Source organism: Cygnus olor, chromosome 3 (assembly GCF_009769625.2).
Source record: "Cygnus olor isolate bCygOlo1 chromosome 3, bCygOlo1.pri.v2, whole genome shotgun sequence".
Classification (NCBI taxonomy): domain Eukaryota; kingdom Metazoa; phylum Chordata; class Aves; order Anseriformes; family Anatidae; genus Cygnus; species Cygnus olor.
The window spans coordinates 22,578,245-22,597,175 of record NC_049171.1 but is presented as its reverse complement, the minus strand read 5'-3'; the positions used below and the strand labels follow the sequence as shown (position 1 = coordinate 22,597,175).

The 18,931-nt window shown below is 38.6% G+C and overlaps 1 long non-coding RNA gene across 1 annotated transcript; it reads left to right on the top strand.

The window, feature by feature from the left end:
- Positions 1–540: 540 nt before the first annotated feature.
- LOC121068248 lies at positions 541–17,162 on the top strand. The gene is made up of 3 exons (XR_005818744.1): positions 541–683; positions 16,565–16,576; positions 17,153–17,162. It is a non-coding gene; the product is annotated as an uncharacterized LOC121068248 (long non-coding RNA).
- Positions 17,163–18,931: the final 1,769 nt, after the last annotated feature.

Genomic DNA, 18,931 nt, shown 5'->3' with positions numbered 1-18,931 from the left:
AGCTGCCCCTCATACGTCTTACCCTCTAGGCCCTTCACCATCTTCGTCGCCCTCCTCTGGACACTCTCCAACAGTTTAATGTCCTTCTTGTACTGTGGTGCCCAGAACTGCACACAGTACTCAAGGTGAGGCCGGACCAGCGCAGAGTAGAGCAGGACAATCACCTCCCTCGACTGACTAGCGATGCCGTGCTTGATGCATTCCAGGATACAGTTGGCCTTCCTGGCTGCCAGGGCACACTGCTGGCTCATATTCAACTTGCTGTCAACCACAACCCCCAGATCCCTCTCTGCAGGGCTGCTCCCCAGCGTCTCATCGCCCAGTCTGTACGTATAGCCAGGGTTGCCCCATCCCAGGTGCAGGACCTGGCACTTGCTTTTGTTAAACCTCATGTGACTGGTGATCACCCAGCTCTCCAATCTGTCCAGATCTCTCTGCAAGGCCTTTCCACCCTCATCAGAGTCCACAACTCCTCCAAGTTTGGTGTCGTCGGCAAATTTGCTCAAAACACCTTCTAGTCCTACATCCAAATCATTTATAAAAACATTGAAGAGGACTGGCCCTAAAACAGAGCCTTGAGGGACCCCGCTAGTGACCATCTGCCAGCCAGATGTGGCCCCATTAACCACAACCCTTTGAGCCCTGCCCGTCAGCCAATTGCCCACCCATCATATGATGGTTTGGTTAAGTGCATGCTGGACATTTTGTCCAGTAGGATCCTGTGGGAAACCGTGTCAAAAGCCTTGCTGAAGTCCAAAAAGATCCCATCAGCTGGTTTCCCTTGGTCAACTAGATGGGTGATCTTATCATAAAAGGAAATCAAATTTGTTAGGCAGGACCTACCCGTCACGAACCCATGTTGGCTGGGACCAATGACTGCATTGTCCCCCAGGTGAGCCTCAATAACTTCAAGAATCATCTCCATAATTTTACCAGGCACTGACGTGAGACTGACAGGCCTGTAATTGCTAGGGTCTTCTTTCTTACCCTTCTTGAAAATTGGCACAACATTTGCCAGCTTCCAGTCTACTGGGACCTCACCAGATTCCCAAGATTTTTGAAAAATAATTGAGAGAGGTCCCGTGGTGACGTCAGCCAGCTCTTTAAGCACCCTGGGATGGATCCCATGCAGACCCATGGACTTGTATGGATCCAGGTGGAGCAGCAAATCCCGCACACGTTTAGGGTTGGTTGGGAGTTTGTCATTCCCACTGTCATGGTCCTCCAGCTCAGGGCACGAGGGTCCCGAAGCCCATCATTAGCATTGAAGACAGAGGTGAAGAAGGCATTAAACATCTCTGCTTTGCCTATGTCATTGTCTGTGAGGAGACCTTCCCCATCAAGTAGCGGACCTATGTTTTCTTTGGTTCTCCTTTTTCTGTTAACATATCTAAAAAAAACTTTTTTATTGTCTCCCACAGACATGGCCAGCTTCAACTCTAGTTGGGCTTTGGCCCCGCGAATTTTCTCCCTACAAACAAGAACAGCATCCCTGTATTCCTTCCTCATCGCCTGACCCTCCTCCCAGTAGCCGTACACTTTCTTTTTCTGCCTAAGCTCCAGTAGAAGATCCCTGGTCAGCCAGGCCAGCCTTCTGCCCTGCCTGCCTGCCTTCCGATATTTTGGAATCGCCTGATCTTGTGCTTTTAGGAGGCAGGGCTTAAAGACTGACCAGCACTGATGGACGCCTATGCCTTCAAAAGCAGCTTCCCAGGGGAGCTTGCTGACTAGTTCCCTGAGCAGCCTGAAGTCTGCTTTCTCCATATCCAGGGCTGAAGTTTTGGTGGCAGTTTTCCTTCTGTCACCATAAATTCTAAACTCAACCACTTCATGGTCACTATGACCGAGACGGCCACCAATTGCCACGTCCCACACAAGACCCTCTCTGTTTTCAAGCAACAAATCAAGGAGGGCACCTTTCCTAGTTGGCTCACTTAGCACCTGCACCAAGAAGTTATCATCTAGGTGCTTTATGAACCTCCTGGACTTGCTTGTGTCAGCTGTGTGGTGATCCCAGTTGACGTCTGGCAAGTTGAAATCTCCCATAAGGACAAGGGCAGTTGATCTTGAGGCATCTCTTAGTTCTGCAAAGAATAATTCATCAGCGTTGTCGTTCTGGCTGGGTGGTCTGTCCCACAATGACATTCCCTTTATTTGTTCGTCCCTTAATCCTTACCCAGAGGCTCTCAACTTTGCCATCCCCAACTTGAAGTTCCACACAGTCCAGCCCATGCTTCACATACATCGCCACCCCGCCGCCTCGCCTACCCTGCCTGTCCCTCCTGAAGAGCCTGTAACCATCTATTGCAGCACACCAGCCACAGGACTCATCCCACCAGGTTTCACTTATGCCGATGATGTCGTAGCTGTGGGACTGGGACAAGACTTCTAGCTCGTCCATTTTATTCCTCATACTGTTTGTGTAGAAGCACTTCTAATGCGCTTCCCTACACACAGCACCTTGTGGAGCCGACCGGAGGACCTCACTGGCACACAGTCCCTCTGATTCTAGTGCACCATCCCTTAGCTCATCACCGGCGTGCCTGGTTTTGTCCCTTTCCCGCTTCAGCTCTAATTTAAAGCCCTATCTATCAGCCCTGCCAACTCCTGAGCCAAAATCCTTACTCCTCTCTGAGAGAGGCGCATCCCATCTGGTGACAGCAGGCCTGGCGTCACATAGACCATCCCATGATCGAAAAACCCGAAGTTCTGTTGGTTGCACCGACATAAACATAAACATAAACTCACATAAACATAAACTCACATAAACATACAAGTATATATATATCTTCCTGCCTAGAAGCAAGAAGGACCTCTGGCATGATTCTGCAGTTATATTGGTGGAAGTTTTGTCACTCAGCTGAAAATTAAGACCCCCTAGGGATAATTCATTGCTGGTTAGAAATAGATTGAAAACCTAGTAAGCAGCCTGAAGTCATGGTGAAAATAAGATATATATATATTATTATTATTCATTTGATTATTGCCAAGAATCTCTTAAGACCTTTTTTCTTTTGCTTGGATAGCTACCATGCTCATTTAAAAATAAAATCTTTTAGACTATATATGTGAAAGTTTGTAAAAATCATGAATAATTGGGTTTTGTAGAACTGGAGATTTCTGCAAGTATTTTCAACCAAATTAGTAATTAAGTATGCATAGCTAGCTACATTTCCGCTTTTTCATGAAACACATCCTCCTTTTTCGAGCCCTTCATGTATACATGTGATTATTCAAATTATAAATTAAAGTATTGACTATATAAAAAAAAAAAAAAAAAAAGAATGAACCATATTATGAATGTCATGTATTAAAAGAACATTGTTTGATAAATAAATATAGAAAGTTAAGTGAGTAAAAAGGATAAAGTAATCAAGATAGTCTAAAACACTCCAAACTAATTTGTAAAGTAATATCTATTTTCTTAATTTGAATCTGTAGTAGAAGACATAAAAATATGCAAAAATACAAATAGAAATGTAGGTAGATAGACCAAAGCCAAGCCACAAATGAAATAGCTGTTGAGGACAAACTTAGAAAAATAACATCAAATACTTCAGTCAAAATCCTGAAATCCTATAATTATAATCAAATGTTGTTGAAAAGTATTGTTAACTTATATAGATAGAAAATTCTGCAAACTTTGTTTGATGGCATTTTAACCTCCTTGATTCTCTTTACAAAACATTTTTATCAGGCAATATTTGTTCTAAAAATGTCATAGAAAGAGAAGGTAATATGAATATTCATGGCAGTGCAGTTTGTATCAGTGCAAATGTTTAAAATAGATTTTTTTTTCTTTTTAAATGTTCTATTAGCTTGAAAAACATCAGCCATACAATAAAAACAGTCTTGTGTCTCAACATTAGCAGCAAATTTGGAATGCAAAATATGCAAAATGGTTACTGAAAATTGTTCCCAAGTACTCTATAGGCTGAAAGAGATTTGTATTTCAGTAATTATTCAAGTTGTCACTGAGTAATTTCAATTGCTGAAATTGTTCACGAAAACAACTGGACTTGAACACACAGCCATTTTGCAAATACGGTGGTTTAAGAATTTAGATTTACTTTTTTGTTTGTTGCTATCCATATAGGTTACTGCTCACCACAGCTGAAGACAGTGAATGAGAATGTGAGTGCATATCCTGGCATCACAGATGAAAATAATTTGATTCAATATGGTTGATCTAAATTCTGTCAAAGTCTAACTCTGCCAATGTAAAGAAAGAAAAAAGAAAGAAAAAGAAAGGTACAATAAATTCTAAAACAATTAGTAGATATGTATTTGTTTATTTATTTACTTATTAGATCCTTCATAGTGCATAAAGTGCTTTTGATTAAAAGCCAATAATATATTCTTTTAAAAATAATATTTGGAAGAAAGATCTTAAGTCAAACTCAAGTCTGACTTTTCTGGAAGGAGAGAGAAAACAAGCAAATAATTCAGAAGGAAGGATTTTCAGTGAGTGGTATTTACATACCTAAGTTACATTACATGCTACAAAAGTATCTTTTCCTATTATTGATATACCTTTAAGAGCAATATATCTGTTCGGAAGAACTTGCAGTGCTAACAGGGAGGAATTTCATAAACTAAAGTGTCGTTAGTGGGGATACTGACTTCCAAAAACTAGTCATGAATGATGTCATAAATCAATGAAACAAATAAAAAGTATCACACGCTGAAATGTCAACTTCATCAAAAAACAGGCAAGTCAATAACAGACATCTTTCTACTAAAACATAACCAAATATTGCTGTAAAATAAATATGTAATATAAAAATAATGACAATCATTACAAATCAGATAAATGACAACTTCATTAGTCATATTTAACAGATTTTTTTAAAATCCTTTTAATCTGATTTACATCAGAAATATTTCAGAGCCTAAATGTTTTCTACCACTTTAATGGGCCAAAATAAAGATATGTTTGACTTCTTGCTTGATGTACAAATTACCACTAAAGCAAGTATTAATCTCACATCATATCAGCTTTCTAAAAATGAGTCATGAAGATTTAAATTAAACTCTTAAAGTACCTGTCATTGCTAAAAAGAGGGAGGATCATCCTGAAAGATATTGAACCTGCCTTTCTTAGATATCTGTCTCCAGGTAAGATGAGTATCACATAAAACTTCCTATGCTGTTCACCATGACTTTATAACTCTGTGTATTTCAGGTTTTCTGTTAGTTTGTAAGAACTTCAAGTTCTTGCCATTCCTGGTCAATATTCAGAAGTGTGCTTCAACTTAGGAATGTTAAATGAGTTTTTACTTAGTACTACTGGACTACAACTACTGGAAAATATGGATTGAGTAAATCCAGAAAAATAGCATAAATATATAGAGGTTTGTTTATTTAAAAATGTGCCCTAACTCTCTGCAGATTTGTATTATTCGTATTATATTGTAAATTGTTTATTATTCACAAATCCCTTTATGTATTAATGAAACTTGACTGTATCATAAAGCATATCTACAAAATGGGTGGCACACTCAGATACCCACACAATGCTAATATTTTGTAGTTTGCATATGACACAGACTGACAGAAAGTGCACATGTACATGTGGATATGCCAATATTTATCCACACAAACATGCACCTTGATTTTTGCTGATCTGAGTAGAGCAACCAGGACTGAAGAGGCATAAGAAAAGTTCAGGACCTTGTAGGCTAAGAACCACAAGTGAACTGCAGCAATAAAGGTAAGGTGTGTAGTGTTGTTTTATGATTCAACTTAAAAGTCTAGGCACAAAAGATTATTTGACTTTTTTTGCAAGTCAGGAAGTGAACCCTTAAGTCTTTCAACAGATCCATGATCTTTAGAATGATCTTCTTAAGTAATTATTTTAAATAAATGACTTTTAACTGCCTGACAGTTGAAGATGGGAAACTGATTTATAAATATACCCTCTAAAGGTTGTCTTCATGCTATCCTGTAATACCTACTCATCTCTGAAAGTTACCGAGTTTCACCTTCATCAATCAAAAATACTTTGGGATGAATATTTTTAAGTATTTAAACACAGAATCTTTATTCCACTTTAGGTGTCCACATGCCAACAGACAGAATGCCTTTCAGATTTCTGCAAAATACGGAGAGCTGTGGCAGCTGAAATCCAGATGGTACAACAAGTAATTTAACTAAAAACTTGTAAGTTCTTACTATATTTGCCTTTGGGCTTACTTTAACACTGTATATTGTAATAGGGGGACACTCATCCACTGTTTTGACAGATGCAAACTTTTGTCCAGGCAGATTTGCATGGCAGGTGTTGCAGTTTTGCTTGATTCAGATGAGCACACAGCAAGATAACCACTAACTGGAGACTTCATTTGAACGTACTTTTCACTGTCATTTTCAGCAGATGTGGTATAATGTTTCTGTAGCTGAGACACTATTTCTAAACTGAAGTTTTCATAGACTTTCTGTAGTGTACTTATAGCAGCACTGAGATGATACAAACTAAATTTTCTGCATTTAAATAACATGGATGTAGAGAAATAATAAAGAAAATACTAAATTTATTACTTTGTATTAGTTAGGTTATCTACTGGTACAATATTCCTTCCACATCAGTGTATGTAATTCATGTGTTCCATAACCTACAAAAATCTGTTGTCTATTATCATTGCTGCTAAAGGACACAGATAAAAGAACAATATACCAACTGTACAAAATTCAGACAAACGCAAGAGCAGTAATGCTTCATTAACATTTCCTGTGACAAATATTAGGAATTAATAAGAAATAACTGTAATAGCCTATAAAGCATATTTTGTTGTGCTTTATTGTAGGACACTATTATGCAATATGTATTAAGCAACATAATATGACATGACAGCTAGAATATGAAGCATTGATTTTGTCTTTTAGGCTGGAGACATCAGCCAAAAGCTACATAATCAAGCAGAGATAATATTCAGATGTCTAACTTGTACATTATTGTGGTCATCTCAGATCAGTGACTTTCTGCATTGTATTTATATATTCTGATACTTCACTGAATAAAACCCAGCAGTCTGAGATTAAACAATGGAGATATCACATAGTTCTAATACCCTTGATATCTCTACTTTCCATGGCAAAAACAGAAAATAGAGAGAAAAAGAATTCAAATAAATTAAGAAGAGCTTTAGAGTAAAGTAAGCACAGTTGCATATTATGTGGTGGAGACCAAGGTCTAAATATTGGCCCTTATTTACACACAGTAAGTGTCTCATCCATGCTATTTTAGTGATGCTAACTATTAATACCTGTCTTAAATCTACAACAATGAGTAGCAAGCAAGCTGTGAACTGGTGTAAGCAGTTTAATAATCCCCTGCTTGACACCCCTACACATTATTCATCAATTAAAGAGTACCTTTCTTTTTCAGTTAATGTTCTGAAGGCTGTGTTAGCCAGCAGCTTCTGAGGTGACCTCATCACTGCCTTTCAGCACTTAAAGGGGACTTATAAAAAGATGGAGAGCGACTCTTTGCTCAATCAAGTGATGACAAAACAAGAAGGAATGGTTTTAAACTAAAAGAGTGGAGATTTAGATTAGAGGTTAGAAGGAAATTCTTCACTCAGTGGGTGGTGAGGCACTGGAACAGGTTGCCCAGAGATGTTGTGGATGCCCTATCCCTGGAGGTGCTCAAGGCCAGGTTGGATGAGGCCCTGAGCAACCTGATCTGGTGGGTGGCATCACTGCCTATAGCAGGGGGGTTGGAACTAGGTGATCTTTAAGGTCCCTTCCAACCGGAGCCATTCTATGATTCTATGAATATGCACTCCACAGTAAAAACCATTTGATAGGATTTCTCAGTGTGTGCTTTTGTTTTCTTAATAAACTAGGTTAACACTTCCTTCAACACTGGAAAAGTGTTGAAGGCAGCCATGCGCAAAGCATGAGAATACATCTAGCGTGTTAGAATAGCTTGCTCAGGCTAGGAAAGCACTGGATGGAAGCACCACTGTAAGCAAAAGAAGCATGCCTCTTGATATCGGTGGTAATATCCCAATGTAGCTGTTAAGCAGTTGTAATGGCAGGTTCTCCATAGCATGGAAAGGAAAGCAATAAGATTAGGCCTTTCCTGCAGGAGTTAAAAGTAGGTGCTTTCCTGGCAAGATTGTCAGCCCAGTTAAAAAAATAAATAACATATAAAGAATATCATCATGGAGAAGGGGGAAGAGAAGGCAGGCAGGAAGGGAGGGAGGAAGAAAAAAGGAAGCAAACAATTAAAACTACACCATAAGCAAAATAAATGGAGAAATCCCACTTCAGAATCTTCCATGCTATTTTCCTCATCTCCATGAATTGTTTAAAACCTCATTGCAATAGTTTCCTACCCTCTTCCCCCATGCCACTCATGTCCTCCATGCCTTTCCACTTCACATAAGACAGGATTCTTTTGTAATTTTTTACTATCCTACAGCAATAGCTTGTGACCTCTGTTCTTCTTCCCCATATGCTCAGGGAGTGAGTTTAACCCAATTTCCTCGTTGAGACTGAGGCACCTTCTGAAAAATCCTGCTGTTTTAGTGTGTGTGAGAGCATGCATTGGAAAGGCAGCAAGTTGAAGTCTGGGAATTCAGACGGTTCCTGCCAAGAAAGGGAGGTTGAGAATTTGCAGGATGTTAGTATATTGTAGTTACCAGCTTTTTACCCATTTTCATGTCAGCTGCAAAGAAGTTTTCCCTTTTTCATGCTGAGAGTCAAACTTCATATGCCATGACTGAGCTTATTTTAGGCATGCACTTTAACATGAGGTAAACTGCCTTCCTAAGTTGTCTATTACTCTTGATTGACAGTAATGGGAGCCTCAGGAAGAATCATTGTGGACGAGATATAATCACTGATATAATCACTGTAGTTCAGTTAAATGAATCCTACTTGACATAAACCCAAACCCTTTTCATCATGAAGATACCTCAGTTTCATATCCATACCCAAGGACAAAAATAGCCAATTTCATTCCTATGTTGTGTTCAGTACATCATTCATTCAACAGTGCTATTGGTTGTTGTTGTTTGTTTGTTTTTCTTTCTCTTATTCCCTTCACACACACACACACACCCAAGTAGATTACTGAAATTACAGGTACTTAATTAAATTATGTCATACCCAAGGAAACTTGGTCCTTTGATCCAAGGCAGTTCAAAATACTTTATGTTTCAGACTCCTGGAAGGAAAGACTAAGCATACAGCAATCTCTGTCTATAACAATACAGTAATATGTCCATTTGTTTATTCAAGGTAAAAGCTTACATGTGAAAGACCTCTCAAAGCACATAATTTCAGAGCAGACCCTTTTCCACCTAACTGTTACTCACTGTTGCTCCTCCTACATCCCGCAAGATAGACAGAGCATGAGTTATTGTTGTTAGCTCAGCAGAATTTACAGTCCATATTGGGTCATCCATTTTTGCTGCTTCTTGACAGGTGACAGGGGTGTGCACACCTAGTAGAGGGAATTTAAATTATATTTTCCATATGTTTCTTATTTGCACTTCACTGACGGAGTTATAAATCAAGTAGATGTCTGTCATTATAATTTGTAGTATTCTTAATTAAAAGTGTAAAGCAGAATTTACACTTAATTCATATTATATTTGCCTTGTTGAAGATAATATTATTTTCAGCTGATTACTGCATTGGAAAACAAACATTTATGCATAACATTTAAGAATTAAACATATCAACGTACAGCAGGGTTTGTTGCCTTTCATTCTTAAAATGTAAAAGTGCTCACATGCAAGGCAGGCCTGCTGTTTAGGATATTGGACTGTTATTTGGGATATTCTGTTCACCATGCCCTATGAACTTCAGCAAGCCCTACAGATGAAAATGTAGGAAAAGCATCCTCACTTCTGAGATGGTCAGAGGAAAGCCTGGGTCTTTTCTGAAACCATGTCTGTAGCCCAAGAAATAGGATATTTTCTCATTGCTAGTAAAAGGCCACAGTCTGTATTGACCTGGCAGAGTATGGTCTCAGGATTTGTTTAGGCTTGTCTTGACATATGTAAATTTGACCTTGTTTTACCTGTGATAACAATTACCTAAGCAGACATGTTTGGTCTATGTTACATACGGCATATGGTGTGGATAGTTTTTGTTTTATGTAGACCGTGTGATTTAGTAGAAGTGTAAAGACAGAATTGTACAAGAGATTCCAGACTGTAATCACAAATCTCAGTGGCCCATCAGTGATCACTGAAGGAATAATATCCTGTTAAAGCAGTTTAGATAGAACAGCAAGAACAGAAAACAGTAATTGCGAACCAAGGGAGAGGAAGATCACATATAGACTGTGTTTAAAAAAAAAAAAAAAAAAAAAAAAAAAAAAGTATGAAAGTAAACTGTTCAATATTTTAATCAACTGTTCAACATTTTTATCAATGATCTGGATGCAGGACTGGAATTCATCCTCAGCAAGTTTGCTGATGATACTAAATAGGGAGGTGCTGTTGACTCCCCAGAGGGACAAATGGTCTTGCAGATGGATCTAGACAGATGGGAGCACTGGGCAGTTAGCAACAACATGAAGATCAACAAAAGAAGATGCTAAGATCTGTACCTGGTATGGAGTATTACTTGACACAGGTACAGACTGGGAGATGAGTGGCTGGAGAGCAGCTCAGCAGAAAGGGTTCTGGGAGTGCTGGTCAACAGCAGGCTCAACAAGAATCAGCAGTGTGCCCTGGCAGCCAATAGGGCAAACTGCATTTTGAGGTGCATTAAACACAGCATAGTCAGTCAGTCAAAAGAGGTGATTCTCCTGATACATAAATATAGCATTGGTGCAGCCTCACCTTGAGTACTGTGTGCAGTTCTGGGCTCCACAATGTGAAAAGGATATTAAGGTCCTTGAAAGCATCCAGAGGAGGGCAACAAAGCTGTTAAAAGGTCTGGAAGGCATGTCCTATGAGGAGAGGCTGAGGACACTTGGTTTGTCCAGTCTGGAGAAGAGAAGGCTGAGAGGTGACCTCACCTCTCTCTACAACTTCCTTAGGGAAGAAGCAGAGAGGGAAGTGGCAGTCTGTTCTCTCTGGTAACCGATGTCAGGATGAGAGAGAATGGCATAAAACTGTGTCTGGGAAGGCTCAGACTGGACATTATGAAAAATTTATTTACTGTGAGGGTGATCAAACGCTGGAAGGGCCTGTCCCCTTGGGAGGAGTATAGGTGTGTTGTCAGGGCCTGCAGGGATGTGATGAGGAAGGCTAAAGCCCACCTGGAGATGAAGCTGGCAAAGGAGATAAAGGATAATAAGAAGGTTTATTTTAAGTATGTAGACAGTAAAAGGAAGACTTGCTGTGGGTCCCCTGCTGAACGAGGGGGGTGTCCTGTTAATGGGGGATGCTGAGAAGGTGGAGATACTGAATGCCTTCTTTGTTTCGGTCTTTGCTTCAAAGACTACCCCCCGGGACTCCTGGGCCCTGGAGGGAGGATAAAGAGTCTGGGAAATGGAGAGCTCCCCCCTGATTGACGAGGGAGTGGTTTGGGAGCATCTGAGTGGGATCAACGCACACCATCCATGGGCCCTGATGGGATGCATCCATGTGTGCTGAGGGAGCTGGCAGAGGTGATTGCCAAACCGCTCTCTATCATCTTTGACAGGTCTTGGAGAACAGGAGAGGTGCCTGAAGACTGGAGGATAGCCAGTGTCACTCTGGTCTTCAAGAAGGGCAAGGAGAATCTGGGAAACTACAGGCCAGTCTCACATCTGTCCCTGGAAAGGTGTTGGAACAACTTGTTCTGGATGCCATCTCCAAGCAATTGGAAGAGAAGAAGGTTATGAGGAGTAGTCAGCATGGATTCACCAAGGGGAAATCATGCTCGACCAACCTTGTAGCCTTCTATGATGACATCACCAGCTGCGTAGATGGGGGGAGAGCAGTGGATGTAATCTACCTTGACTTTAGCCAGGCTTTTGATACTGTCTCCCACGATACCCTGCTAACAAAGTTGAGAAAGTGTGGGATAGATGACTGGACAGTAAGGTGGGTTGAGAACTGGCTGACTGGCGGAGCTCAGAGGGTGGTAATCGGCAGCACAGAGTCCAGCTGGAGACCTGTGACTAGTGGTGTTCCCCAGGGGTCGGTGCTGGGTCTGGTCTTGTTCAACATCATTGACAACCTTTGAGGGAATAGTTTCCACTCTCAGCAAGTACGTTGATGATACAAAGCTGCGAGGAGTGGCTGATGTGCCAGAAGGCTGTGCTGCCATTTAGTGAGACCTGGACAGGCTGGAGAGCTGGGCAGGAAGAAACCAAATGAAGTTTAACAAGTGTAGAGTCTTGCACCTGGGAAGGAAGAACCACATGTTGTACAGGCTGGGGGATGACCTGCTGGAGAGGAGCTCTGCGGAGAAGGATCTTGGGGTCCTGGTGAATGACAGGTTGGCCATGAGCCAGCAGTGTGCCCTGGTGGCCAAGAAGGCCAATGGGATCCTGGCATGCATTAAAAGGAACGTGGCCAGCAGGTCAAGGGAGGTGATCCTCCCCATCTACTCTGCCCTGGTCAGGCCTCTTTATAGATTGAGGCTTTAGAGTCTGATAATGAAATAAAGAAAAATAACTTTAAACATCATTTTGTTCTAGATACTGTGGCAATTTTAATTGTAGGAAAACCTATGATTGATCATAGATAGCTGGGTCTGTAATATAATTTTCTTTCTGCTTTTTTCTATTTCTTAAAACTTTCCAGAATGGATTCCTCTGCCATTTCTATTAGAAATATTCACCAGTCTGCTACATGATACAGTTTTCATTAGTGATAGATAAACACAACTGTTTCCTAAATGTGTCACTAGAAAAACATTTTTTCCTGTTAGAAAATTGACCAGATAGTCTTTTTTTATTCACCTTCTAATTTCTGTTGTGATATTATATGCAAAGGGAAGTTTGGCCAAAATAACAAGTGCCTTAGGTAATCATAATACTTCCATCATAATTTGGAAAGTTTAATAAAGAGCATATTTATGTCATATGCATCATCCACCTAAGGTGTCCACTAGCACCTGGAAACTCAAGAAGATGATTCATCTCACCTGTTTCAAATACCTGTTAAAGAATAACATGAATGATCCCCTCCTAGCTCCTTTCTCTTATGTCTATATAGATGAAAGAATTTAATTAGATATGTAAGATCAGAGGAACTCCACCTTCAAGATCAAAGGGTAAATGTTATTTGATTGGCCAATAGACATGTTGAAACTTCCAAGTGCAATTTGATAAGAACTTTTGGGTTTTCATATGTAGATACTATGTAAATACATGGCTAAGGCATTACTCTAGGCCCAATAGGACACATCAGGATCTGATTTATAGATGAAGAAAGGATTTCACTTCTCTGTTATACACAAAAGAGTATAATGTATCACTGTCAAAATTGCACCTTTCTGCTTCTGGACTTCCATGCAGTTCATAAGAAATTGCAGTTTTCTCAATTGTTCCATTTAAAATTAGTTAGAAATATTGAAAGGGTCAAATATTTCCATGCAAATAGTATAGTCCTTACAATGTGTTCTTTCTTATTAATTATTTCAATAATAAGGTACATTCAAATTAGTTCACCCATATAATTATCTTATTCACAGGTTTTTATGTGAGAAAAAAAAAAGTAAGTAAATACAGTGGTTATTACTGATTAAATTTAATGCTTAGATATGGTAAAGAAAAGCTCATCTCAACACTTCAGTAACTCTTATGTAAGTAAGCAAAGAAACCTAAATAAACCAATCACAAACATTTTTCTATATTTGAAAACAACTGTATCATTCTGAAGCTTTTGTGATGCCTTGGTGCAGAGGACGACTATAATTTTAAATTAATAAAGTACAATTCAAAGGTATGGCTACTATATGAGGTCATTACAAGTAGAGTTTACATTGTTTGGTCATCTTAAATCTGCATTACCATATCTTATTATATTTTGATGTCTTTGTGAAACAGTAAAATTACTCTTCCTGACTTTGTGTCTCATTATAATGCTGCCATGATCAAATGAGGATGTGTTTACTCAATTCTGTTTTAGCAGAGGTTTCTAAGTCTGTTTTCTCTGGAGATACACAATCTCTATTTGTATTCTTGTCAGCAGCTGTGGAGAGAGAATATAACAGGGACATAAGCAAAGTCAAAGCAAATCATTTTATGAAAAAAATCTGACAATATTTTCAGTGTTACTCCAGTTCCGCTTTTGGGTTTGATTAGCAGTGATGACAATAGCTTTATTCTGAGCTGACCCTTTACTAATATAAGATGACATTTCTAATATCATACTTTGTATGGCCACACTGTTGTTAGACAAAAGCCTGTCTGAACTGAGTCCTCAGACGTAAAACATTCCCAGGTATCATTTTCTAAATTACAGTATGAGAGATGCATCAAGCAGGGTAGAAAGGAACCAATGTCTGCATTGAAAGGCACATCCAGCAGCAGAGCTTGCTGGCTGACTGATTTAATTTGATGTGATACAAAAGTTTGTTGTAGCAAGCTGGTATGTTTTTAAGTGAATCTCTTCGTAATTCTCATTAAGTAAGTAGCACATGTTCTGCCTCACATCCTGCCATTACACAGTGATGGAAGCAGGATGCATTAGTCATTGTGTAATGTAAATTATTTTAGATATAGCTTTGATAATGAAGAATATTTTAATAGATGCAGCAGTTTCAGTCACATTTTGTTTTCCTTCCACTTCTGTGTTAGACATCTAACATATATACATATATCAACTGATATACAGAAGGGAATTGAGTATATGTAGGTTCATGTAACAGAAAGTTCTGATGCCACATTAACTTTTCATGTCTAACAAAGCAGTAGTCCTAAGACTGTGAAGGTGGACCAATCAATCTGACCATTCCTTGAGGTAACTGGTCCTACTGAAAACAGGAATAGCCAGGACAAAAAAAAAAAAAAAAAAAAAGTGCTGATACAGCTATCTTGTTTTCTATCTATGACCGCTGAGCTTCAACGGTCTGAGTACCAGCTTTCTCAGAGCTAGCTTAGGCAACTCCCCCATGGATTTGCTTGTGTCCCAAATCAGCTGTTTCCACACTGGGTATTGTGAACCCTGGTGCCATCATAGCATCTAAGGGAGTGTGACCAGGCGAGGGAGAGTTGGTCCTCACAACAAAACAGAGGGTCATAGATGATGAAAATTTATAAACAACCTCTAAATCTTTCTGTGTATATTTATCCAGACAATTTAGTTAAGATCATAAAGTGTATTTACAATAGAGCAGTCAATTAAGTGGAGGTGTTTTATTTTCATGGCTAGTACTCTCATTATTATAACATAATTTTTAATATTTTTTTTTCAGATAAACCAATAGATGTATAGATAGGCAGGTGAAAATTATGGAGTATATTCACTAGATTAAATTGCCTACAAGGATGTCCTTTTCTTTATACCAAGCTCAACTTTTTTTCTGAATATTTGTCTTGGATATATCAATATAGGGTTTGAAAATGATTGGGAGTGGGAGCAGGGGTAGATCTGTCACGTTACATAGGTTTAATGCACTATATATATTTTTTTTTGATTTCTGTTTCAGTAGAAATTGTCTTGCACTGCTTGGAAGTTCCATCATACAGTTATTTTCTGTTCTACTTTGCACATACAAAAGACCTGTATTAACACAAGAAAATGTCCTCATGGAATCACAAGCTACGAAGACTATAAATAGGCCTATAAGCAAAAAGAGTTACTCATTCCTACTTGTAGTGATTAGCTTGGAAGTACAAGGAGATGGTGATAGACATAATGATCAAACTAGTGTATGATTTTATATCATTAGTACCCCGTGACCACAAGGTGTATCTAATCAATAATAAAATTAACTGCTCTATACATAATCAATGTATAATTAATCAATGTTCATGTAATGGATTGGTTGTAATGGAACCTTCCGGGCTTGATTGTTATCAGGGTCTGACAGACTGGTAGTGTAAGCAAGCCACTGAGAGAATACAGGTGCCCTTAGAGCTGCCGAACTTCATCATGGACAGGAATTGCACAGCATGCCATGCCTATACCAGAGGTTCATCAGATGCTGTAATACCTCAGGACTCCTGGTATCAGAGGGGATGTGAGATTTTATAACTTGCTGTCACCTCTTCTATGACTATATCAAAAAAAAAGGCTACCTGTCTTGAAAGAGTGTGCCTTTCTTGTTGGGATATGAAAAGAACTAGCACCTCCTGGTTCTGCCATCTAATGAGCTAGATCCCTCTTGCTTACTTCTCTTTTATGCACTATCTGCCTCTTTTTCTGAAGTGCTAATGAAAAATGTGATTTAGAAGCAAAACCATTACCTTACCAAACTAAGAAATTTGAAATTAACAATAAGAAAAATAGGAGTTTGAATGCATGGCATATATCTATAGCATGGGATCTCAAATACAAATGTTTACCAAAACATTTCTGAAATTGTATGGCTGGCAATGTCACTGTAACAAGTTAATTTCATCAATTATTGGTATTTAAAAACTATTTCTATGCTATTCATGTGTTTACTATTCTAATTCTGATGAAGGACTGTGAAACAAATGGTTGTGTGAATTAAGTTGCTTTTTTATGTCAGAATAATTGGATTCAAATTTGAAGATGCAGTTTAGATTGATTCTAGTCTGTCTATTTCTGGCTGTGACTCACATTAAGAGGTGATTTCTGAGCAAAGATATGACATTTAAAACATCAGCAATTTTTTTCTTTCAAACAGTCAAAAAAGGTCTTGATGGTCACCAAGTGAGAATGGAAAGTATGGTTAGATGTGTGTGTTATATTAACTCCTCTTGTAAAACATCCTTTCTTAAATGTGATCAGAATCAACAGCAGCAGAAGTTCCCATCACTGCAAGAATCTTATCACAATATGTTTTACAGTGTTTTTTTTTTTTTTTTTTTTTTTTACAAAACACACTATTTCTACAATGCACTACACATACTTTTGAGTAGGAAACATTGCTAACAAAATTGCTGAACTCTATACAGAAACATTGATTACATGAAGTGTCTCTTGTCTGCAGGCTGCCTCAGCTCAGTAACACTTCAGAAAGACCAAAGTCTCTTTTTAATGTAAATATAGCTTTAAAGTGAGGAACAAAGCTAACCTAAAAAGTGTTAAAGTTACCTTTATACACTGAGGGCCTCAAGAGGCTGTATGTTTGTCTTATCTGGCCTACCTGTACCCATCACTGTGTCATCAGAATTCCTGCCTGTTAGTGAGAGGATATTTAGTTGATAAACAATGTTTAAACTTTACTTTTAAAGGACATTTTCTTTCTCTTTAAAGTTCTTTCCACCTTCCTGCTTCAGTGTAGATATAAAGAACATAGCCACACTTTCAAATGGAAGATAGTAAGATAGCAGTTAACACCAAAAAGTTTATCAAACAGACTTTTCCGGATAAACTATTTTCCCCATTGTACACCTTCTTTTGTAACCATATGTCAAGTCTCCTCTTCTCAGACTCAAAAGTAACCCCTGACAGCTGCCACCCAAGAGAGGCATGTACACAAACAGAGTGATATAACTACTGCAGAATACTTTATATACCCTAAACTTTTCTAATGAGTTTTTTTCTCACAGTTGATGTCTAACAAATGAGCCTCTGTCCTGTAAAATGTGCTACCTAGGGAGCTGAAAGCTGGCAGTTATTGAGTATGTCACGGCAGGAAGCAATGTGAGATGTGTTCTGGCTCTGACATGACATGTTTTGTGTCATGTTGGACTACCCTGAGAAATTCCATGGGCCTCTGAGGTCCTGATCTTGTTTTCCGTATTTAGGCAAAATTCCACTGAAACCAAGGGAGGGCTTGCCTAATTAGGTATGCAAAAATCAACAACCCACAGACTCCTTCATCTCAACTTTTAAACAATTCAAAGCTCAATACCTATTTTAAAGGTGAAAAGGATTATTATCTATCGAAAAAAAATGAATACGGTCCCAAAATATCTGTAGGGGTTAGACACCTGACAATTACTTCAGGAATCAATGATGAAAATTTGATTCTCTTAATGTTCTTCAGTGTTGCTGTCAACCCTTGAAGACAAGACTTAGAAACTTAATTTTCATCAGTAAAGTACCTTACTCCACATTTGGAAAATGCTCAAACATCTCAGACCTAACAACTGCTAAAAGCCCAGAGCCTGAGCTTTAACCAGTGTTTTAAATGCTGTCATGTCTACATAAACCACAAAGATGTAAAGAAAAAGGCAATGTTTAGTAGGTAATTCTCTCCTATCCAGGAATCCATTATTTATTCCATCCTTTCATCTTTTTTTTTTCTTTTTTTTTTTAAATCAGATGCTTTTGAAGACAAATGATTTATAAATAAATAGATAAAATAAAGCTTCAAAAATGTTCACAAGCTAAATTTATATTGCTGCCACAAAGGAGGTTGTCATTGGTTCTTTCTCATTCTTCAGTGAAGTTTGCTTAGTCTGTTCTTGAAGGTCTGTACTGACAGGCCTCACAATTTCTGGCAACCTGTTTCAGTACTTCATTATCACTGTTATTTGAGTGTGGTTTCCTTCCGAATATATAACATGTATTTTCATTATTGGAATAAAAACTTCTGCTTCTTTTTTCAATTGGATAATAAATTGTTTCCTTTTTTTTTTTTTTTAGCAACCTTTTATGTACTTACAAATTGCTATCACTTTTCAAACATCATTCCCCTCTCTCAACTAATAAACTCCAGATATTTTAATATTTGCTTACTTGTCAGGTTTTGCAGCATTCCAGTTCTTCTCATTGATGTTCTGTGGATGCTTTTGCAGTAGCTCAGATTAGTCACAGCATTCCAGCTGATGTTTTCCCCATGCAGTTTTAAGTGGATATTAATAGCAGCTGGCAGCAAAGGCAGTGGGGAAGAATCCTATTCCAGAGAATCCAAACTATTTTGCTATTTATCAGGAAGTCTCACTAAG